The 25,050-nt window shown below is 42.7% G+C and overlaps 1 protein-coding gene across 3 annotated transcripts in view; it reads left to right on the top strand.

Moving 5' to 3' along the window:
- Positions 1–25,050, top strand: part of TMCC3 (transmembrane and coiled-coil domain family 3) — a 261,930-nt gene that overhangs the window by 120,377 nt on the left and 116,503 nt on the right. Inside the window, exon 1 of one of the 3 annotated variants that reach the window (XM_038558660.1) lies at positions 2,617–2,634. The exons of the other annotated variants lie outside the window; for them this stretch is intronic. The gene's annotated coding sequence lies outside the window, so the exon portion shown is untranslated. Of the gene's footprint in view, positions 1–2,616; positions 2,635–25,050 lie in introns of those variants that run through there. 3 annotated transcript variants of the gene reach the window in all.

Below are 25,050 nucleotides of genomic sequence, written 5' to 3'. Positions count from 1 at the left end.
TGGCTTAGACTTGTGTTTGCATTCATCTTGGCACCAGCCACACCCACTCATTTACAGACGGCCCCAGTTGCTGTCACCCGCAGCGGCCTGGGTGGGCAGTCAGTTGCAAAGCAGATAGCCTTGGCCGCAAAGCCTGAAATATTTACTCTCTGCCCTTTAGCAGGAAAAGCCCCTGATCCTTGGTTTAGACAAATCATCTGGGCAGTAAGGGTTTTGGGAGAGTCAGGTACAGCAGCCACTCTAGAGATTTTTTTTAAAGATTTTATTTAGTTATTCATGAGAGAGAGAGAGAGAGAGAGAGAGGCAGAGACACAGGCAGAGGGAGAAGCAGGCTCCATGCAGGGAGCCCTACGCGGGACTTGATCCCAGGTCTCTAGGATCAGGCCCTGGGCAGAAAGTGGCACTAAACTGCTGAGCCACCAGGGCTGCCCACAGCAGCCACTCTAAATACAAAAGAGGTATAGGGTGTGATCCTATTCCTCAAAGACATTCCTGGGGGAAGTGTTAAAGCATAAAAAGAGCTACACATGCTGGTGATGGTTTAATACTCAAATGAAAGATGTCCCATGGGTGCTTATAACTGAAAACTATCATTCCTTTTTTGAGGTTTTATTTGTTTGTTAGAGAGCACTTGTGCCTGCACATGTAGTGAGGAGGGGTAGAGGGAGAGGGAGAAGCAGACTCCCCACTGAGGAGAGAGCCTGATGCGGCACTTGATCCCTGGACCCCCCAGGATCATGACCTGAACTCAAAGCAGATGCTTAACCAACTGAACCACCTGGGCACCCCTATCATTCCTTTCAGTGTAATATTGGTAAAAAGGCTTCACGACAGTTCATATGGGAAAAAAAATCAGAGGGATTTAATTGATGCTGTAATTGGCCAGTCCTGGATGCACAGAATGTGTACAACTAGGAATAAACCAGGACTGACTATGGGCAGCATCTGGGAGAAAATGATAGTTTGGATTGGAGGTAGGGTCAGGAGGTCAGTGGCCAGAGGGAGTTGTACCCAAGGGAGTGACCTGAGACTGGATTTTGAGGTGTTCAAACCATAAGGGCCAGAGCTCCTTCAAGGTGAAAAAAATTGGTTATCAGAGACAATACATCCAGGAAGGGCTGGTGGGAAGTAGGTAGAGGTTCAAGATTAGATTCCAGGGAAGCCCAGGTGGCTCAGCGGTTTAGCCCTGCCTTCAGCCCAGGGCCTGATCCTGGAGACCTGGGATTGAGTCCCATGTCGGGCTCCCTGCATGGAGCCTGCTTCTCCCTCTGCCTGTGTCTCTGCCTCTCTCTCTGTGTGTCTCTCATAAATAAATAAATAATCTTAAAAAAAAAAAAGATTAGATTCCAATCCCCTGTGAGAACTGAGGGGAATCTAGCTCTCAGGGCTCTGGGAGGAGGGCAAAGGAACAGGGCTACACTGGAGGTATACTGGGATTAGCAATGCTGTCTTTGGACTCTGCCAAAATACTCTCTGTCCACCTCTTTCTTCCTCTGTGTGTCTGGGGCAGATTACTTGACATTTCTGAGACTTGTCTTTTGGCATCTTTTCAGTGGGGATAGTAATAATGTTTCCCACAATTGCTGGGAGAATTACATGTGGTTTGTGAAATCTTAGTACAGTTCCTGAATTGAATGGTGGAGTTTCTGACGGGCACCTTAGACTCTGTTTCCAGGTGAGAAGCTGTTAGAGATGTCCTGCAGTGACTCTGAATCCTGCAGATCAGTGAATCTGATCATCCTATGATGATCTATCACTTTTTTAATTTTTTTTTTTTTTTTTTTTTTTTTTTTTTTTTTAGAGAGAGAGACAGAGCACGAGCTGGGATGGGCAGTGGGGAGAAGGGGCAGAGGGAGAAGGAGAAGCAGGCTCCCCACTCAGCAGGAAGTCTAATGGGGCTTGATCCCAGGACCCTGAGATCATGACCTAAGCCAAAGGCAGACAGACAGACCCAGGGGCCCCACTTCCAGTGATTTTTTTTAAAAATTAAAAAGTGATTTTTTTTAAAAGGATATCCTGATCAGCTGAATCAATCTTGGGTGTTGGAACAAGGCATTGAGAGTTCTTAAAGGCCTCCAGATGAACCTAATGTGCAGCCGTCATTGAGAGCCTTTGTCTTACTGTGTTATCAGTCTTGGTTGTCACTGGCTCAGGGCCCTCATGAAATCTGCCGGGCCCAGCTCCCCAGAGACAGCTGAGTGGGGCTGTACCTAGTGGAGACTGACCATCACCTTTGAGCTTGAGATGAACCAACAGAGAAGGAAAGCTGCTGAAAAACCCACATCTGCCTGAAAAGAATAACTGTATTGAAGAACAGGCCCCCTGATCTCTGAGCTGATCAAAGCACATCTGAAGTTGCATTCCACCTCAGGAGAGAAACAGATGAGAGCGGACACAGTCCTTGACAGGCCTTTGGGCTGAGCTGGGAAGAGTGGCTGTGTCAGCCCCGGCATCACTGTCTGCTGGAGCAGGTCACAGGCACAAGACGTCTGCCGTGAATTTGTCTGAGGAGAATCTGAGGAGAACACAGTGTGGAGGGGAGAAGATAACTTCAGGTTCAGAAGAGGAGCAAGGAATCAAGAGCTGAGTTTCCAAGAGCACCTCCTCATGCTGCTGAGATGCAAACATTGAAAGGTACTATCAGGGTTAGTAGTAGACAAGTAGCAAGTGCATGTGATGTTAGAAGGCCTGAGAAATAATTTCCACAGACACTGAGCAATTGGCACCTGTCCCCTGGGTCAAGGGCATATTCTTAAAGCTTCAAGAGAATGCCTGGTGGAAGGGGAGCAGGATGATAAAAGGAACGGAGCTCATGACTAGTGAGCAGTAGTGGAAGCAGTGAAGATGTTGCCCTAGAGCAGGATGGGAGCCCTCATAAAATAGATGAAGCTTGTAGAAGGGTGTTTGGGCCACTGAGTAGACCTTCCAGGGAAGCAGACTTTTGTTTAGTAGTGAGACATTGTTTTAGCATCAGAAATTGAGATTAAAGTAAGATTATATCTTGTGAGATGCTCTGCTCAACTCCCTGTCACTCGACATAGTCCAGCTGACATGGAGGAAGGGGTACTGGTATGAAGAGGGAGCCGGGCAGGATCCACACAAAGGGCTTCATGCTCCATTTTTTCTTTTTCCTTTTTTTAAATTTTTAAAATTTATTTATGATAGTCACAGGGAGAGAGAGAGAGAGAGAGAGAGAGAGAGAGAGAGAGAGAGAGAGGCAGAGACATAGGCAGAGGGAGAAGCAGGCTCCATGCACCGGGAGCCCGACGTGGGATTCCATCCCGGGTCTCCAGGATCACACCCTGGGCCAAAGGGAGGCGCCAAACCGCTGCGCCACCCAGGGATCCCCATTTTTTCTTCATCAGGCCCATATGTATTTCATATGGTGTTGGGGTAGATTGGAGGATTTTATTTTGTAAAAGGTTATCCATCCCCCCCCAATTGTGAGAAACCTGGGTTGTTATGATTCTTTTGATTTCTAGGGAAACCATGACAAATACCTGAACAACTTAATGCTACTTGTTTGCATAACCAACCAAAAATTTAAACATTTGTGTAAATAAAGGCCAGGCATTGTCACGTAGGTGGAGTGACGGAGCCTGTGAGTTTACTGCTCCTGGTCTCGTACTTTTGCAAGCATCTTTGGGCATTCTGCCTTTAAGCCTTTTACACTAGTTTATAATCAACTCAACAGATGTTTTTGGTACCTACCAAGTCTGAAGCATCATCTTGTACTTTGGCTGTTGAAAATATCCCTCCCCAAACTTCTACATATTAAAAATTAATCTCAGCATTGGCAGCATCTTCCACATTTAAAAACAGAGTCACAGGGGAGCCTGGGTGGTTCATTCGGTTAAGTGCCTGACTTCAGTTTAGGTCATGATCTCAGGGGCCCTAAGATTGGGCCCCGCATTAGGCTCCCCGCTCAGTGACAAGTCTGCTTGTCCCTCTGCCCTCTGATCCTCCCTCTGCTTGTGCCCCCCTCCAAATAAATAAATAAAATCTTTAAAAAAATAAAAACAGAGTCACAGCACAACAAATACAAACAGGGATGGCACTGGACACCTCTTGGCTGCTTCCCAAACAGGATTTCTCCCTTCCATCTTCCTAAAAGCCCCCATTTCCGGGTAGAGATCTGTGTGTTTCTGGGGAAGCTGACTGTACCTCAGTCATGAAGTGCAGCATGTGTGTTAGGCTAAGCTGACCCATCTATTATATCCCTCTTGCCATTGTGAGGTTAAAGGCAGTCGCATGGTCCAACCGGGACCAATCAGAGTATATTTCAGGATTGTCACTGAGAAGGCTGGGACAAAGACATACTTTTTTCTCACTTGACTTGAGCAAGAAATTTGTGGTTTGGGAATTGTGTAGCTATCATGCAGCTATGGTAAGGCCAGTTTCAGAATGAGCTGACACTAAGAAAAACAGGGTAAGAGATAAGAGAAAATCAGATTCTGATGACATCACCTCACTGCTCGATTATACTTTGCCTGGAGCCAGAACAACCCCTGGACTTGCCAAATATAGAAGTCTTCCTTTATATTTAAGTCAGATTGATTTAGGTCTCCCTTGACTTAGAACCAAAAGATTCCTTAGTGATCAATATGGTAGTTACTTTGGGGTGATGAAGTTACAGGTTTCATTTTATCTCTTATTTAACTATATTTGCAAAATTGTCTGTAGTTCGCATGGATGGTACTTTTATAATGAAAAAGGACAAAAAAAAGTCTATTAAGATGTAGTCATAGCATCTGCATTGCCTGGAAGTTACTTACCTAGGAAAGGAGATGTTTACTAGGGCTAAAGCAAGACACACTTACACAGGGGTGCCTGGGTGGCTCAGTGGGCTGTGTCTACCTTTGGCTCAGGTCATGATCTCAGGGTCCGAATGGAGCCTGCATTGAGCCCCCTATCAAGCTTCTGTTGAGCGGGCAAGTCTGCTTCTTCGCCTCCCCCTGCTCATGCTTCCTCTCTCTCAAATAAATAAAATCTTTAAAAGAGAGAGAGAGAAAGAGAGAGAGAGAGACTTATATAAACTAAGCTCATTTAGCTGTTGATTCACATGGATCTCCGATGATATTGCTCACGACCTCTTGCACCACCGTCTTTGTTACTATACTACTGATGATAATCCACTGCTTTTGTAAATTTACTTTTTAAACAATCTTTGTATATTGGTATGCTCTTATCTAATTGCATTTTAGAGGACAGAGAAAGACCCATCTAATGAAGCTGCACCTTTTACCACTGCTAACTTTTCTGAGTTTTGAGAAGTGAAGGAACTCAGTGCTGTGTTGTCAGCCCTTCCCCTGCCCTTCTTGACTTATCAAAAAAATCCACATTTGTGGCCAGTTTTATATTTATAGATATATGAAACTTAAAATGTAGCAAATAAATTACAAGAAAACAAGATGGAAGAAAGATTGACAGACTGAAATACTTAAAAGATAGATATTCCATCCCTGTATGTGGACCTTATATGAAAACTGGTTCAAATAAATTTTTTTTAAAAAGCCTAGGATTTATAAGAAATTTAAGCACTGGATATTTGAAGCATGAAGGTTTTTTACATATAATAATGGTATTGTTTTTAAAGAGGAGTCTTTGTCTTAGGAATACATACTGAAATATTTACAGATGAAATAGTGTGATATCTGTGATTCAAGTCAATATAATGCAGAAGAGAGGAAGTGAGGGCATTGATGAAGCAAAATTGGTCAGAATTGATGATTGCTAAACCTGAGTAATGGCTATTGAGGTTATTAATCTGGTTTTTTAAATTTTTATTTTAAAGATTTTTATTTATTTACTCATAAGAGAGACAGAGAGAGAGAGGCAGAGACACAGAGGGAGAAGCAGGCTCCCTGCTGGGAGTCTGATGCAGGACTTGATCCCAAGACCCCAGGATCATGACCTCAGCCAAAGGCAGACACTCAACCACTGAGCCACCCAGGCACCCCTGTTTTTTTTCTTTGATGAAAAGCTAAATAGTAGTGAAAATCTCTACTTACTTTCCAGTGGTGATCAGTATTAGCAATTTGGCATACATTTTTGTCCAGAAATTTTAATGTATAAATTACAGAGAGATAGAGGGGTAATAGAGAAGGTTTGGTTTTGGTTTTATTTAATTGAATGGACTCATTACTTGTGTTGGTCTACAACTTTCTCTTTCTGGGTGGAAGCTTAATATATCATAGATACTTTGCCATTTAACCTTATGTTGGAACAGTTGATCATGGTTTTCCCCCTAAAGAGAACAAGATCTTTTGCTTCTGTACCAGTGCAGCCTCTGCACACTGGGGGGTAATTTCAGCTTTCTGTGGGGAAGACTTCGTCTGAAGCCTGGAGTTTCTGTGTGCTTCGACCAGAGCTTTAATTGTAACTCTTGGGCAGTTCTCACTTGTCTGATTATGAATCTTCCTTGGCATGGGCTCCCCATGGGAAGCATCAGCCCTAACCTCCTCCGCAGGATTTTGCTGTCAGACAGCAACTGTAAAGTCTGTTGAAATCCTGCACTCTCTGTTGCCTACTGTTTGGGGGGGGGGGGGGGGGGGGGGGCGAACATTGGTGAAAGCTAGAAAAAAAAATTGTTGCTCCTATTGCTTTTCTGTGATTTTATATCATGTGAATTCTTTTCTTTTTAAAGGTTTTATTTATTTGAGAGAGCGCGGGAGAGAGAGAGCATGAGTGGGTGGAGGGGCAGAGGGAGAAGCAGGCTCCCTGCTGAGCAGGGAAAGCGATATGGGACTCGGTGCCAGGACCCGGGATGGTGACCTGAGCCGAAGGCCGATGTTTAACTCACTGACCCACCCAGGCACCCCTCATGTGCATTCTTAACAGCTCATGTACATTGGTGAGAGAGAATTTGTGTGAGAGAGGGGTTTGTTTTTTAAAAGATGAATAGAGGACAGATGAATAGGGGACCAGCCTTGGCTCCATGAGGGGGTTTTCCGTTATCATCATGCTGGGAAATTGACACAATTTAATTACAGTGCACCTTGCAGTATTTGCTTTTTCATTTCCCTCTTATCGCATGGAGGAGAGACCATCTAAGCTTAGAATACCTCCTTTTTCTCCCTTACCCTTGAGGATCACAGTGAATATCATGCTTTTCATGACATATTTTCAAAATGCTTTAAAATACTGCTATCATCATTTCATTCTCTCATCAAATATTTCCAGAGGAACTACTCTGTGGTAGTGACAGTATCAGGCCTTTGGAAGCAGGGAAGGCAAGATAAATCCAATTTCACATCATTGTTGTCTGGGTGGAAATACTGAGCTTGGCATTGAGGTAGGATAGATCTAGGATTAGAGCAGGAAGTATTTGTTAAATAGGCATGTTTTCTATATACACACAATAATCGTAGTACATTCACTGACGCATTACCATGTGTTAAGTGCCTTTCTCAAAGTTTTATATCCGCTACCTTATTTATTTATTTATTTATTTATTTATTTATTTATTTATTATTATTTTTTTAATTTATGATAGTCACAGAGAGAGAGAGAGAGAGAGAGAGAGGCAGAGACATAGGCAGAGGGAGAAGCAGGCTCCATGCACCGGGAGCCCGACGTGGGATTCGATCCCGGGTCTCCAGGATCGCGCCCTGGGCCAAAGGCAGGCGCCAAACCGCTGCACCACCCAGGGATCCCCCGCTACCTCTTTTAATATTCATAGCAAACCTTATGAAGTATGTGCTCTTGTTCACTCACCCCCTTTTTAAAAAGATTTTATTTATTTATTTATTTGAGAGAGAGAGCAAGCACGGGGAAAGTAGCAGAGGGAGGAGAGAGAAAGAGACTCCTCAAGTAGACTCTGCACAGAGCTCAATACAGGACTCGATCCCAGGACCCTGAGATCGTGACCTGGGCTGAAGTCAGATGCCTGGAGGACTGAACCACCCAAGGGCCCCACTTGTTCCCCCTCTATAGGTAGGAAACTGAAGCACAGAGAGATTAAATAATTTGCTAGAAATCACACGCAAGAAGTAGTACAATCTGCATTTAAACCCAGACAGTTCAACTCCAGAATCTGTGCTCATTATGGAATTATTACTGAGGAATATTTAGCTCCTTGATACATTCTATTAGTGGCTTCCATTTTTTTTTAAGGTTGGTTAATTATTGTTACCCATCAATATCCGTGTCCCTGGAGTCTTCCTGAACTTCCACGCTAAGAAATGCGTCGAAGAGCTTTCAACAGCTACAGTCTTATTACAGTTGGGGGGTCACAACTAATTTGTAGACTTAAAGAAAATTGTTCAGATTTTTACTGTCTGTGGGTACTTTCAGGGTTGGGATTTTACCTGTAGTAGATCTAGAGCCCTATCAGAGTGACTCTTTCTCTATTTTTGGTGGTGTTTGTGGTAAAAAAGAAATCCATTGATTTTGTGACTTTTAGCAATGTATCTTGAAGTTTGCTTTAATGTGGGAAAGCGTATGTTTCTCCATTGTATACACGTTTGTGTATATATGCCTGGGTACATGCTTTGCTTACAGATGTGAAAATCTCAGTACATGGCTAGGTTCTTGTTTTGTACAGTCTGTTCCCAGTGATCCTGAACTCTTTCAATGGGGAGTCAAATCTGAACCTATGAGCCACACGCTACCGCTACCACAGGCTAGGCTGTGTAACCCTCAGTTCCACCCCAGTCCCAGGTCACTTCTTCTGGGGTTGCCCTCACTGTGATGAAAGCTGTCATTTAATAGATGTTGACTTTGTGTCAGACTTTGTATTTAAGCGCTTTATCTGTATGACCTCCCTTTAAGCCTCAGGATGGCCCTTGGCAGTGAGTATTCTTATTCCCATCTGACAGAGGAAGAAGCCAAGCCTTAGGGGGTTACTTGTCCAAAGTCACAGAGATGTAAATTGGGACCTAATCCCCAGTTTGCCGGCCCCCAAGGTCAGTGGGTCAGTTTCCATGTGGGAACACTGAGGCAGCCCAGTGAGGGATAAAGGAAGACTTGCAGAGCAGGGTGTGCTTGTGCAGAGAGGATGTTTGTGTGTAGTTTGGTTTTAAAAGATAAACCACAATAACTATAGCTCCCTATGCACTGGTAAAGTAGAAAGACAAGAGCTCTCCTCCCAGCTCTGTTGAATGTGAAGATAAGATATTAAACGAATCACAATTTCTCTGAGCCTTAGTTTCCTCATCTGTAAAATGACGATAATAATACCTGCTTAACCTACATCATAAGGTTGCCGTCAGGATTACATAAGGTGATGGGAATAAAAGGATGAATAAGTACCATATAGTACTCTCATTGCCCCCCAGGCCTCACCCACGATTATAAAACTCATTTTTTTCTTCTTTTCAACTCTTTTCTTGAGATGAAAAATAAATATTGCTATGGATTTGGTTTAACAGATTCCTTAAAAAAGGATTTAGTCCTGAGGGGGCCTCGGTTGTTAAGAGCATGTGACTCTTGATCTTAAGGTCATGAGTTTAAGCCTTTAAAAAAAAAAAAAAAAAAAAAAAGAGGATTTAGTCCTGTTTAGTCCTCATTCAACTAACTTTTATCGAGTATCTCCTATATCCCAAGCATTGGCATTGTTGCCAGAGGTATAACAACAACTCAGACTTGCTCACAGGCCGTTCAAGACATTTTTCAGTTAGGATTGTTGTCCATAATCCAATCTAACCCAACTGATGACATGTAAAGTGAACAGGGTCAAATTCTGGCTGTGGCTGCCCAGACTGATGTGTGTAAAGAACTCTCTGGACAGATGGGACATCCAGCACCTGTTGTGGCTTTGCATCTTGTCCTATGTGGTAAATGAGGGGTAGGGAAAAGCTTACACTGAAGCAGAGGTGGAGCCATTTCTCCAGAAACCCAAGGCACACACAGTGTGTGGCTTTCTTTGGGTTTGTGTCATAGGTGTCCCCAAACTCAAGAGACCCCTAGCCAGTTTGTTTAAACTGCAACTGCCCCTGTAGTCTTTTAAACTCCCCTGGATGAAAAGAGCTCCTTTTCCTCTGAGCTCACCAATAAATAATAATGAGTAATAAACTTTAGTCCATTTTGAAGACATGTTCTGCAAAATATCCACACTTGCACTTTTTTTTTTTTAATGTTTAAGCTGAATATACACACAATCCTATAGGCAGCTGGCACAGGAACAAAGTTTGCTCAGTTCAGTGAGTGTTTGCTAAGCATTTCCTAAGCTAGGCGTTGTAGAAAGATCAGAACACACACACTCAAGTCTAACGGTAATAAAACAATAACAAAACTGGCAGATCTGTTAGATGCTGCCCCTTTTCTTTGGGTGTTTTTGGTTTGAGAGCTGGTGGTGTGCTGTGGAAAACTCTGATATCATGTAATTCCCCAGGGACGGTGGCAGATGAGAAGTCTAAGGCCTGGAAAGATACAAAATGCAAAGTTCAAGCCTCCATTAGAGACAACATTATAATGCATTCTGTGTTCTCTGATGGCAAATATGTACCACCTTCCCCACTCACACTCCTGCTGCCCCATGCGAATACATAAATAAAAAAACATGAGTTTTGGAAGGCTACCAGCAATTACTCTCATAACCAGTAAACTATGTGATTTGCGTTGTGAGGGGGACCAACTTTGCTGGGGAAAGGGAGGAGGAGAATGAGTATCTGTTTCTCAAAGTTGGGATCTGAACTGTTTTCTAAAACAACATTTTGGCAGGATCAGTGCAGCAGAGGTTAATTTGTAGGTGATTTATAGCTTAATAGAAATAACAGCAGCATCATGCTTGAGTTGCACATTTTAAAGCAGTAAAATGATAGCAAACTCAAATGCCAGTCCCTGAGCTTCCCCCAACAGCAGCTGTCACCGTGTAGGCAGACTTGGCTGTGCGTCTCAGGTCACTCTGATGTGTTCTTGCATTTGTGTGTCATGGTCAGCACACAGTGGTGGCTGCAGAGCATCCTGGGCTCATGGAAGAGACCATCTACTCCTCAGGTAATCAGGAGAGTCAGAACTTCAGAATCAACCCACAGACTTGCTTACACTTTTCATCTTCATTGCGTTTGAAGCCTTAAATGTTTCCAGCTACACACGTATTAGAAGGGAAGATCTTCAGAAATTAGTGTGGTGGTGCTCTGAAGGAGGTTCACAACTTCCACATAGAAGGTTTCCTATGAAACTTCTCATAAGCCAAAATGATGCAAAGTGAAGAAATGATTGCCCTTAATTTATATGAAAAACATTTTTTCAGCATTCCTAAACCCCAAAAATAACCCCTGTAAAGCTTTTCTGATGCCTGAGGATGCATCTTGTTAATGGATACGCAGATCAAAATAAAGCACAGAAGCTCCCAAAGTTCGAAGCTGTGGTGCTTGATGCTGAGCAGCTGAGTCCCCAGGTAGGTAACCTGGAGGGGCCATTCTCGCTGCTCAGGGGCGTGCTACTTCTATGATGACTTACTGCAAACAACACTACTATTTTCAGTTTCTGCCTTTTTTTTCTTAAAAGCGGAAAAAATCCTCTAGGTTTCTTTTGGTTATCGAAAATGAGTACTCATGTAGGTCTTCTGTAAAAGCAAAGTGAAGTAATATGAACACTGAAAAAGCAGGGGATACTTGGAATTCTAAATGGCCAATGGGACAGGACAGCAGCCATGGAGAGGATTCAGGCCACGTGAGAGAAAGAAGTCACCCATAGGACAGCTCTGGTGCCCTGGCAGCTGGCAGTCGTTCCTGCCCTGCAGCGTGCCAACAGCAGGGCGGGTGGTCTGAGGGCGCCGTCTTTGTACCCTTCTGCTCCCAGGGAAAATAATTCCTATTCTTACTTCTTTGCTGATTACATTCAGTTCTTTCAGTGGTTTTTAGAGAGTTTTTGAGAAGCTATGATATGATCAGCTCCTGGACTGATTTCCCAAAGAGGAGGCTGCTGATCACTTGGTCTCCGGACTTCTTGCCTGGGACATGCATCTCCACCTTCCTTAGGCCCTAAGTCTGAGGAAGGAGGGAAAAGTTCCAGATAGCTCAAGGCATTAAGTATGTAATAGAGACACATAGTAGTTACAAAATGTAAAGGATATAAAGTAGATCTGTTTCTCAAGCCTGTTTCCCGCCCCCCCCCCCCCCCCCCCCCCCCCCCCCCCCCCCCCCCGCCAGAAACAACCACCACTAAGTTTCTATTTCTATAAAGATTTACAGTTCCCATATAGAGTCCCTGGCTGGCTCAGTCGGTAGAGTGTGTGACTCTTGATCTTGGGGTCATGCGTTCACCCCACACTGGGGGTAGAGTTTACTTAAAAAAATCCATTCCTATATAAATGCTTATGCATATTATATATATATACACATAAATGTATATACACATATAATGCACATATTTATTTAATTATCCTCTTTACACAGATGGTAGCATGCTATACATATTATTCCATTTTTTACTTTTTTTTCATAAATCTTGGGAAGTGTTCCAGGGTAGCACATGTATAGCTGTCATGTTCTTTCTTAATAGCTACAGAATGTTTGTCCTATTGTTTAAATGGATCATTATTAATTAGTCATTTATTGTTGGACATTTTGCCTATATAATCTTTTGCCATCCCCCCAAAACTTAACTGAATATCCTTGAACATATATCTTCAGCACATGTGCTAATTTATCTACTGAATTTATTTGTAGAAGTAGGATTAGTAGGCCAAAGGTACTAAAATATCCTTTTAGTATTAATAAAAATTACCAAATTGCCCTCCTATACAGGATTTATTCATGTACACCTTCCCAGAAGGTATACCCCTGACTGCTTTTCCTGTCCCCATCCCCACCTAGGCTAGGAGAGGAAGTTTGGGGCTTGCTATGAACATGAGTATTTTGAAAAGTCACCGCATGGGGTTAGTTACAAATCACTGAAAATATACCTCAAACTATCTTAAATCAAAAAAAAAATTTTTTTAAGGTGGAAAAATTTATTGGCACATATAACAGAAGTCCAGGGTCATATTTACATCAGGCACAGCTATATCCAGGAGGAGCCGCTATGTTGTTGTACAACTCCAGGGGGCGCCGTCACGCTGCTTCCTAAAACAATGTGACTGTGCCCCCTGGAATCTGTGGCTATGTGCAGGGCACAGCTGATGTCATGAGGCCTTGGTCTCTCTCTACTTCTTAGCTCTGTGTTTGCTTGGAGTTTGCTTTATTCTCAGGAAGGCCTTTTACAAGGAGTAGCCCTTGTAGCTCTTCTTCTCTGGTAAACCTCAGCCTTATGACCTCGGAACCAAGAGCTTTCCCTTCTCTGTAGATAGAGCAAAAATCCCACAGATGAGCCTCATTGACCTGGCTTGGGTCAGATGTTCATCCCTAACAATTGATCACTTCTAGGATTATCTTTTTTTAAAGATTTTATTTATTTATTCATGAGAGATAGAGAGAGAGAGAAGCAGAGACACAGGCAGAGGGAAAAGCAGGCCCCATGCAGGGAGCCTGATGTGGGACTCCATCCCGGGTCTCCAGGATCACGCCCTGGGCCAAAGGCAGGCGCTAAACTGCTGAACCACCCAGGGATCCCCTAGGAGTATCTTTTGATTTGCTTACTGCTCATCCAGTCCCTGTTCTTCTGGTAATAGCACCTTGATTAATTTTCTTTCTCAACTCTCAGCCTTCCAGGGGTGAGCATGCTACTGTCAAAGTTCAGAAATAACAGAGGTAAAACCAAGTAGTAACTGGTGAAAGTTTATTGTGCCCACATCAAAAAGACAGTTTGCAAACTAGGAACACTCAAACCAAAACATGGAATGAGGCTCAGGGGGATATTGGCATAGAGCAGTTCATATAGTGAGAAAGCAATGACTTTATTCTTCACAGTGATTGGTTATAATACTAGAATTTTATTTTTTAAAAGATTTTATTTATGGGGAGGATGCATGTGCACAAACACACACATGCACAGTAGGAAAGGGAAGGGTGGGCAGGAGCAGAGAGAGAGGGACAAGGAAACTCTGTGCTAAGTGTGGAGTCCCATGACCCTGAGATCATGACCTGAGCCAAAATTAAGAGCCAGTGGCTCAAGCAACTAAGCCACCCAGGCTCTCCAATGTTTTATTTTATTTTCATTTATTTGAGAGAGTAAGAGCAGAGGAAAGGGCAGAGGCAGAGGGAGAAGCAGACTCCTTGCTGAGCGCAGAGCCCTACTGCAACCGGGCTTAATCCCAGGATGCTGAGATCACCACCTGAGCCAAAGTCAGAGACTTAACTGAGTGGCACAGGCATCCCTAGAATTTTCTTAAATGAATTGAACAATGGTTACTTCTTATCAACTTTGGGAAATAGTTTAAGTTTTGCTTATGATTTCCAGAAACATAAGCAAGACACGTCTCGGGTCAAGTTAGCCTTGCAAAATAAGTTAGATTATACTTTGTTTGAGTGGCTGAACAGGTTTTGTCTGCTCAGGGAATTTTCAGGGCTGGTCTCTTTTTGTTGTTGGTTTTAGCACTACCCAGGTACCTGTCCTACCAAAAGCCAAAGCAATTCTGATTTTCAGATTGAAAACCACCACCAGCCATCTGTAGGCTAGATGAGTGCTTCTCAAATTGAAGAAAGGGATGCAAATGTACATACAAACCACCTGGGGATCCTCTATTAAAAGCAGATTCTAATTAGATCTGAAGTAGAGCCTTTGAGATGATGCTGATGCTACTGGTCTAAGCTGGGGGATATCCATGAGCAATGATCAGTGCCAATCGGTGACTGCTCCAAGTTCCTTCTAGTCTCAGGATTTGGAAATTCCATAACATCTACAGAAGGATATGAAACCAACAAAATCCCCACAAGCAATCAATCCCAGTTTGTCTCCATTTTATAAAGCAAATAGAAGTCACCTTTGTGATCACATTTGTTCAAAAACATAAGTATTATTAAAACATTCAGTTTGAAAATACATTTCTATTGCCTGGCTTGGTGGAGTGGAGGGAGAGAAGCCTTTGCTGAATTGTTCCTAAAGAATTGCACTTTTGACCAATATTGGCAAGAAAATAACTTTTCTCTCTGGGGACTACAAGCTCTCTGTTGTCTTTGGGGAAAAAAAAAAAAAGCCTACTGCTGCTTTCACCATCAAGCCAGTGACTTATTACTGCTTTGCCTGAGGAACCAATTTGCCCTTGGCAGACACTAAGGCTTTATATATTTAGTTATCCCATCATAGCTGGGTGGCCTGCTACCAGATTCTGAGGACAATATACTGTTTTCTTGGGAATAACAAAAGCAATCTCTCTGCTCTTTAGGTTTTCTTTTTAAATAAATTCTTTTCTCATCATCTCTCAGAACCAATATCTCAGTCCAGGACTAAGTTGAATAGCATTAAATATTTTCTTTGCTATCCCTAATTCAGACCAGGTATTGAATAGACCTGCACTCCCACCCCTCAGCACCGCTTCTGAATCAGAAAAATGATTTCTGTTGCAAAGCAATTTCATGCCTTGTTATCCTCCATATGTCCCTAAAATGGCATTATCAGAAAGCCCCTGTTCATTTCAGAGATTGAAAGGGGAAGAGAAAATTTTAAAAGGGACTCAGCAAACCCATGACACTGCCCACTTGTCATCTCCATGCTTTGTGTAGCATTATGATGGCATTTGCTTTTAACTGTGCCTCCTGCAAAGACAATTCTGGCCTCAAAATACTCGTGTCATTATGCAAATAGGGGTTAATGAATCAATTGAACAAAATCTGTGATTGAGAGTTCGGCTGCCTTTATGAGAAAATAACAAACAGCTGGATTTTTCTTCTGCTTTTGTGTGTGTGTGTGTGTGTGTGTGTGTGTGCATCTTCACCTCTCTATTATTATATAGATAAGCTTTTACCAGAATGCTGGTCTGGATTCTGCAGAATTCTCATCTTGCCCTCTATTATTGCTAAACTGTTAAGTAAAGCCAGTCCCATCTGTAAGCTTGGAGAACAACCTTAAGACTTAATTATTAAAAGGTAGCATCTCCTCTATAAATACTGATCTTCTATAAATAATGAGAAGTCCATATTTGCCTCTTGAGATTAATTTAATCCATCCCCTAAAATGGAATTAACTTCAAGTGCTCAGGAAGGGGGCTGTTCAATCTTTATCTTGGTTTTTCTGGCTCTGCAGCTGACTGACAGAGTGGCAGATTGCCTCTAGATGATGTCCAAACTGGCAAGTCATGAATCAACAAGTTCCACTTTGCTAGTGGAATAGGAGGGAGAAGGTTGTTGACTGCAGCAAGGGGTCATCTTTAACCATTAGCAATGTAAATAGCAGGACAGGGAAGATGTGGGGGTTTGCTAACTGGCCAAATGCCACTTTTCCCCCAACTCTTTATTGAACCCTTGCTGTGCTCTAAGGCGTGAAGAGGGTTATGGGTTTGTAGTGATGAGTCCTGACCTCATGGAGGTAACTAAAATGAACCATTTGATTTCTCTGGGCTTTACTTGAAGAACAAGACTAGTTCCAAACCTCACAGGGTTGCTGTGATGAACACATTTAGGAAAGTAGAAATTGTTAAATGACCGTAGATTTCTTGAGGTCAGCATGGTTACACAGCCTCAGCAGCATCCTAAACCTTGAACTTCCCAAGGTCAGCTCTTTTGCTTATTATCTACTTCCATGAACTTTCCTCAAATGGCCTGCCCTTTGCCCTTTGTCTTATTGTGACAGTTGCATTTTCCTCTCCAGAAATGATCCCATTTTCCTGAATCTTGATGAGTGCCAGCTGCTTCTCTGCTTTGCAAAATACTCTTTGAAAGGAGGGGCCTCCTAAGAAACTTCATAGGCATTTGATAGGAATTCAGAAAGAGAAAAATGACTATTCATAAAGGCTTGGAGGGATAAAAAGCAGTTTTCTGTATTATATATACGATAAAAAATAAAAAATCAGATACTTAAAAATAACACCCTGGAATACAGTTATCATGGGACATCTCTGTCATTTCCTAGAGCTAGAAATAGAGAGCAGCCTCGGAGTGGGGCACAGAGCCAGCTTTGCCGCTTGTGGATAGGAATGAGGGGGGTCAGTCAAACTGTGCATGAGGGAGCAGGCTGCAAGGGGCTTTCTCTAGATGGTGCTGGAGCAGCTGAGCCTTGCAGACCAGTGGGGAAAGGTTCTAAGAATGCCCTTCTTTGCAGGCACAGACGCCTGCTCTGGCACATAGTCTCCCGGGGTAAAGGTTTGGGCCCTTTGCAAAAATTTCCCATGTCATGTGTTAGCTGAGGGAGTTTCCCCTCCACTGCCCAGTTCTGATGTCTCCCTCTGTTCTGCGTCCCCCGTCTCGGCATCCCCGCCTTGCCCCCACCCCGATCCCTCCCCCCCATGGGTATGATTTCATCACTGAGAGCGTCAAGGCACAGCCCACCTCACACCTGGGCCCCTAAAGACACGTTTCAGGGGGTCTCGTTTAAAACATAGATTGCGCAGCTAAGAGAAGGGCCGAGGCTTTTCTCCATCCTGTGCCTGTGCCAAGGCTGCTTGGTGGCTAGTTAGCATCTCAAGGTGTCGTACAGGGCCAGCCAGAGTTTTCTGTCCAGGGCCTGACAGTCAATATTTTAAGCTTCCTGGGCCGTACAGGCTCTGCCCCAGCTGGCCAAACTTGGCCGTTGTGTCCTGGAAGTGGCTTTGGGCGATACACGAACAAAGAGGATAGTCACACCTGGTCGACTTTGATTGCAGTTTGAATTTCACATTAGTTTTACATGTCCCAAAATATTATTCTTTTGGTTTTTTTAAACATTTCTTTAAATACGGATTGATAATCAATCTTTATTTATTTTTTATTCAGAGAGAGAGAGAGGCAGAGGGAGAAGCAGGCTCCATGTGGGGAGCTGGACCTCAGACTCGATCCTGGGTCTCCAGGATCACACCTTGGGCTGCAGGCAACACTAAACCGCTGCACCACCGGGGCTGCCCAATATTATTCTTTTTTTTTTTTTTTTAATTTTTATTTATTTATGATAGTCATACACAGAGAGAGAGAGAGGCAGAGACACAGGCAGAGGGAGAAGCAGGCTCCATGCACCGGGAGCCTGACGTGGGATTCGATCCTGGGTCTCCAGGATCGCGCCCTGGGCCAAAGGCAGGCGCCAAACCGCTGCGCCACCCAGGGATCCCTAATATTATTCTTTTGATATGTGTTTTAACCACTTGAAAATACAAAAACTATGCTTAGCTTGCGGGCCTTATAAAAACAGGCAGTCGGTTAGACTTGGCCCACAGGCCATGGTAGTTTGCCAGCCCTGGTATTGAGAAGAAACGCCCAGCCAGGAGTGAGAAGCCTTTCGTTGCGATTGCAGTTGTACTTTTTAACCCTGACATAGTCCTTTAACGGCTGACCTCCATTTCTTCATCTGCAAATTGGGAATGGAAAAGGAGAGGGAATGGAGAAGCCTGGCAAATGTCACCTCAGCCTTGTGATCAGGATTAACATCAGTGGCGAGTCGTGGGGGTAGCATGCACCCCTGATACGTGATGACAATGACACTTGGCTTCTGTGGCCGTCCTCCAAAAAACTGGCTATCTCGGTCTCAACATAAGAAAAACGTCAGGCAAACCCAAATTGAGGGACAGTCTCTAAAATGCCTGACCAGTATTCCCCAAAATTGTGCAGGTTATCAAAAACAAGGAAAATGTGGGAAAACACAGGCACACACCGAGAAAAATGTGAGGAGCTGTCACAGACATTAGGGGGATCTAGGTTGGCAGGATACGACGACTGTGCACTCTTGTTGCAATTTTGCTATAAATATAAAACTATTCTGAGATGAAAAGTTGATATATATGTATATCCCAAGAGAGATCTCCACACTTTGGCAGTTGATTAGGTACAGAGGACGGGGGAGAAGGAGAGATTATGCCAAAGTCTCCAGCCTGCTACCAGGGAAGATAGCCATGCCATAGGATGGAAATAATAAATATAGGAGGCAAACCAGGAAAAGGAAGGGATGAGCTTGCAGGACCAGGGACACATCCTTGAATACAAGATACTGTTTAACACTTGAAGTGATAAAATATTTGGAAAGGGCTTTTGGATTTCAGATGTTTTGTTTAAAGGGATCTCTAGCTTGGCTGTATTTGGCATTTATGTCCCAGTTTAAGAAAGAAAGATGAACTGGATTAAATAATAAGATAGTTATTGGACTTTCTGTAAAACATTGGACTCTTGCTTTATATGTATATAGGTCTGCGTGTGGATATATTTATCCTGTTGTCAGTAATGTACTGCTCAAACTGGAAGTAGCTGTAAGCCCCTTTTATTTGCAAAAGGAATTAAAGTCATGCTGCCAAGTAGAACATTATTTATTTAACTGACTTAGCAGCTGGAACCAGCCCTTTTGCTTTAGCAAGAAATGTTCATTGTGTTGACCCGCACCGGAGAGCATGTTTTGTTTACTTCAGACAAGAAGTTAAGAGCTTTGTTTGAATCATTCCTTTTTCTGTCTCGCCCTATTTATATTTTACAGCCACAGTTGTTTCAGAAGTGCATACAGGCCTTTGGAGGCCTGTGATGTCTGCTACGCATTAGTAATGTGTGTGGTAAAACCATGACCAAGACTGCCATACCTGCGTGGACCATAAATAGGCAGTTCACAACAGAAGAAATTCAGATGGCAGGAAATTTATGAGAAAAATAAGCCTCACAGATAATCAAAGATATGTCACTAAAAATACATGACAGTGAGGAGCACCTGACAGGCTCAGTCGATGCAGCTTGCAACACTTGATCTCAGGGTCATAAGTTTGAGCCCCACATTTGGTGTGCAGATTGCTTAAGAAATAAAATTTTTAAAATTACATATACATACATATATATGTATTATATATAAATATAAATATGCCAATGAAATGGTAAAGATAGTAAAGAAATGAAGATTCCTGTGCTAGGAATGGTATGGGGAAGAGCACTCTGGTGGAAATGTAAATCGATAGGATCCTTTGGGAGGAAAGTTTGAAGTCTACATTTCAAGTTTTAAAATATGTACATTCTTTGTTCCAGTATATTCCACTACTAAGAGAGACTATCCTGAGGAAATAGTGGGACAGGCATGTCAAGATAACTGTAAATTACGATCATCTAAAATAGTGAAACACTGGATATAATATCTAAACATAGATTTAATAATTTTAACCTTGTAGATATAGCTATTGTAAAATAAAGACTTGCATTATTAAGTTTGTGAAAAAACAGTTTCAAAATGACTTTATAGTCCAGTTTATATAAAATTAGATATGTGCATTTGTATTTCCAGAATAACATACTAACACTTAAATGCCTTTAAAATGTAGATGCAAATAAAAATATTTTAAGGTCTAAACCAAAATGTAGACTCTCCTTGCCAAATTCTGAGTGGTATAAACTATCTTTGTCCCATAAACTACTACTATTTGTAGAGCCTAAAACATGTTCTCATCATCACTCATACTCTCCTAAATAATCCTGATTTTCTTAAATAAAAGTTGTAGCTCATCCTAACTATTAAGGATTTTTATTCTCAGCGTGAAGAATCTAGTACTCTTTTAACCAGCAAGGAACCAATACATAGTTATTTTGTAGTTTTATTTTTATGCTACATTAGTTAAAATACTCAAGACAGTGTTTGGTAAAAAAGCATTATATGTAAGGAAAACCGGGTAGAAAAAAAGTGAGATTTCAAGGGGGAAAAACATCTCTTTCTTCACTTTGATTTTGTTAATTTGTGCCTTGCCTCTTTCTAGATGTACTTAAAGTGCCTAGATGTCCCAATAACGTGTATGCTGAGCATAAAATGTTGACATACGTGAACAAACGAGCTGTACCATCATACTGCCTCCAAGGTGATCATGATTTATGACAAAATATAGTTCCCCAAACACTCAACATTCCTGAACTAGAGACTTCACCTTTATTTTTATTTATTTTTTAAAGATTTTATTTATTTATTCATGAGAGACACAGAGAGAGAGAGAGGGGCAGAGACACAGACAGTGGGTGAAGCAGGCTCCCTCCGTGCAGGGAGCCCGACGTGGGACTCGATCCCGGGTCTCCAGGATCAGGCCCTGAGCTGAAGGCGGCGCTAAACCGCTGCCACCTGGGCTGCCTGAGACTTCACCTTTAACACATGAAAGAAATGATTCAAAATCACCTTTCTTGCCAGGTCAACAGAAAACCAGTGTGGCCATGCAGTTCAGTCAGGGAGAAGAGCTTAAGAAAAAGCACTGCTGTAACTAGCAGGGTTCGTATGTAAATAACCTGTAACCATGTACAGTACAGCCAGATAGAGACATAGAAGGGAGGAAGGGGGTAGGAGAGGGAAGGAGTTTTATAGCTCACCTGCTGTTTGCTGGGCACTAAGCTTAACTCTTGGCTGTGCACAATAATTTTTTTTTAATTTATTTATACATGAGAGACACACAAAGAGAAGCAGAGACACGGGCAGAGGAAGAAGCAGGCTCCCTGCAGGGAGCCCAACGCAGGACCCGATCCCAGGACTCTGAGATCATGCCCTGAGCTAAAGGCAGACGCTCAACCACAGAGCCGCCCAGGCGTCCCTGTGCATGGTCTTATTTAGTATGCTGCAGGCACATGTATGATGTTCAGGTGGTAGTTCATTCCAAATGTTCCTGAATAAATCAAGCTTCTCCTGATGTTGCTTTTACCAGCTGCATCCCATGGGCTCCCTAGATCTGCCAGTTATGCAGTTAGTTGCTGACGATTCCAGATTTCCCCTCCTCCTACCACTACTCAGGATTCCATCCGCCACTACTGCAACCATGTGCCATAGCAGGGTGAGGAGATTATGTGAAGAGATCTCCCAGACGCCTCCAGCTTCAGAGATGGAGCTGTGAGCAAGACTTTGTTTTCATTTTACTAACTGTATCTGTCTCCTTCCAAAAAAGGATTTGAAGTGCCCAAATCTTCCAACAGTACATGTACCATGAGACATTTCAAAAGAGAGAAAGAGAGAGAGAACCATAGGAATTCTACGCAGAAGGGCAAGATATAAAAATGCAAGGTAAGACAGTGAGGAAAGGAGAGAGTAAAAGTCTCCCTCTGATTGGAAAGGAGAAAAGAGGGTGTGTGCAGGAGAAAGATTTAGGACAGTTGGTCACAGTAGTGGAGCTCCTTACAATGTTTAGTGATTAAAATAGGTGGCACATGTGCAGGGTGAGCACTTGGCTTTGTGGCAGGTTTGTCCCTGAGTCTTTCCCGGAATCAGGAAAAGTTAGGACAACTTCAAGCCAAGATTCCTTCCAGAACCTTGAGCCCATTCCATACGCATGATGCTTGTCCTGCTTAGCTGTACCGAAAATGTGGGCCTCTCTTATGCTGACATCTCCTTGAATGGGCTTCAGTCCCTTCCTATCTTTCCATCCCCTTACCACTGTTCCAGACTCTCCTGCAAAGTTCTAAGAAGGAGCCTGTGGGCTATGTCTGGCCCTCTGCCACTCTCTTCAGCCTGCCATGCCACTTGTATCCCTATGTGGCACCCACTGGCAATAGCCAAGAGTGTGCTGTCTCTATTAGAGGGAGCAAAGTCTCTACCACTCCCTGTTGTCTTCCCAGTCTTAGCTGTGTTCCATTTCTTGGTCTGGATGGTGATCAGATGAGTCTATTCAGTTTGTGAAAATTCATAGATTACTTATTTATTTTTGTATTTTTCTATACATGTTGTTCATCAGTGTTTTAAAGGTTTTTGATTGATTAAAAAGCAGAGTCTTGATTTCTCCGGACAGACCATAAGCAATAGACATCATTATTTTCCCTTCTTTGTAGATGAGGATATGTGGACATGGAAAGGTCAGGCAGTCCTGTTCATGGTCATACTGGTCCATGACCAAACTCAAATCACACCCAGGTGGCCTGTGCTTGCCTCGTCCCAGGAGAGCGTTCAGTCACGAGGCACTCTGACTCTCTTCTTGGCTTCTCTGTGCTGCCACTCTGTGCAATATCCAAAGCATGCTTTACAGAGACACATTTACATTGTTCTTTTATGTTCTGTGGAAGAATAAAAATGGCCATAAATTTTCTGCTACCCTTCCTATTGGAATGTGGGATCAGATTCACCTCCTTTTGAATTTAAGCTGACTTTGGTGATTTGCTTAATTGGTAGAATGCAATGAAAATGACACTGTGTGACATACAAGGTGAACAATAAGAAGACTTGCACATCTGCCATGGCTTTCTTGGCCACTGACTCTTAGAATACAGCTGCCATGATGTGAGGAAGCCCAAGGAGCCCCATCAAGAGGCCCAGAGGGAAAGGAAGTAAGGATGCTGGCCAGAAGCTCCAGGTGAGCTCCTAGCCCATAGCTGGCACCAACTTTCCAGCCATAGGTGTGTATCCTCCAGCCTCAGTTGAGTGACCCCAGTTAGCGCCACATGATGAGCCGAGATGAGCTGTCTCCACTGAGCCCTGTCCAAATTGCAGACTTCACAAATAAAGAAATGGCTTTTGCTGTTTAAGCTGCTAAATTTGGGGATGGTATGTTATGCAGCCACAGGTAACCGGAACACGTGCCAGCTTTGCTGAGCCAGTATAAGTTAGATTAAATGTGAGCTCAAAAAGTTTCATTTCCTTTAATATTACTGTATCACAGGAAGTCTCCTCTAGGGAAAATGTAACTCTTAATTCAAACCAGCCCTGAAATTCAGTCCCAGAAACCAGTCTTGCATAAAGATGTTTTTTCTCTGTCCTCACTAAAGCCAATTACCAAAGACCACCCACATTAGTATGCACTTACTGACTAAATTGGAGTCTTCTAAGAAAAAACACATTTGTTGGTAGAGTGTCAACAAAGCTCCATCAGAATAATTGCAGAAGCTGAATCAATGTAAAATCAGACTGTATATGAATCTATGAGTCACTGGAAATTAGGTAAAAGAGCTACACAGTCTAAAGTTAGTTCCTCACATTAGCTAAAAGGGCAAAAGAATATCATCTAACAGTTTTCTTTGGAGCTCCCCACTCACACAAGACATTTGCTTGGCAAATATTTTCCCAACAAGACAGCACAATTACATAGGGTGTGTTCCATGAGGCCTGACAGGCCAAGTTGGAGAGTGATTGATTACTAGGGTGGTGTGTTTACTCCAAAGGAAAGTCATGGGATCATTGTTCCCATTGCACCTCAGCCATTTCTAGTTTGTGCGGATATGCTTGTACTCTCTATAAGATAAGCAAGGAGGGGAAGAACTGCTCTTGAATGTATAGTATAGCAGAGGTAAAAGACCTTTGAGAAACTTAATACGGTTATGACTGGTGGTGAGATGCCTGTTGGATAGGTGTTTGGCTTGTGAAAACTTAAGATGCTGTGGTGTACCTGAATAAAATAGGCAGGTTGACAAACAGGAGGCATTCCATCGAATAATTTGGCCTATAGGTGGATGGATAAAAGAGAATGAGTTAGAAAAAGGGGTTTTTCAGAAAGGCTGACAGGATCGACTGTGTTAGAGCAGGGTTGCTACTTAGTCTGCAACTCTGGTGAGAAAGCAGCCACAGACGATGCATAAACAAATGGACATGGCCATGTGCCAATAAAACTTTATGGACATTGAAAACTGAATTTCATTAAATTTTCACATGCCACAAAATATTTTTCTTTTGATTTTTTTTCAACCATTTAAAAATATAAAAACCATTTTTAGCTTCCAAGCTGTACAAAAACAAGCAACAGGCCAGATCTGGCCCACAGGCCATAGTTTGCTGACCCTGTTGTCATTTGGGTGGGGTAAGAGTTGAATGATTGGGGGAGAGGAAATGGCTTGCTTTCCGCCCTCGACTTACATTCTTTTTTTTCTTTTTTTTAAAACTTTATTTATTTAAGTAATCGCTGTACCCAACATGGGCTTTGAACTTACAACCCTGAGATCAGGAGTCACATGCCCTTCTGACTGAGCCAGCCAGGTGCCCTGTGCCCTCTACTTTCTGGACTTTCATATTTTGGAAACTTTTTAGAACAAGTGTGTGTGTGTGTGTGTGTGTGTGTGTGTGTGTGTGTGTGTGTGTATATATATATGAATTTTACAATTAGAAAATTAAAGATACGTCCGTGTTAGGGTGAAAGGCGAAGAAAGACTCTATATAAGAGAGGATCTTTATCAGATCCTATAAATCTGATAGGTTTCA

This window comes from Canis lupus, chromosome 15 (assembly GCF_011100685.1).
Source record: "Canis lupus familiaris isolate Mischka breed German Shepherd chromosome 15, alternate assembly UU_Cfam_GSD_1.0, whole genome shotgun sequence".
Taxonomy (NCBI): Eukaryota; Metazoa; Chordata; class Mammalia; order Carnivora; family Canidae; genus Canis; species Canis lupus.
This window is presented reverse-complemented; position numbering and strand designations above follow the sequence as displayed.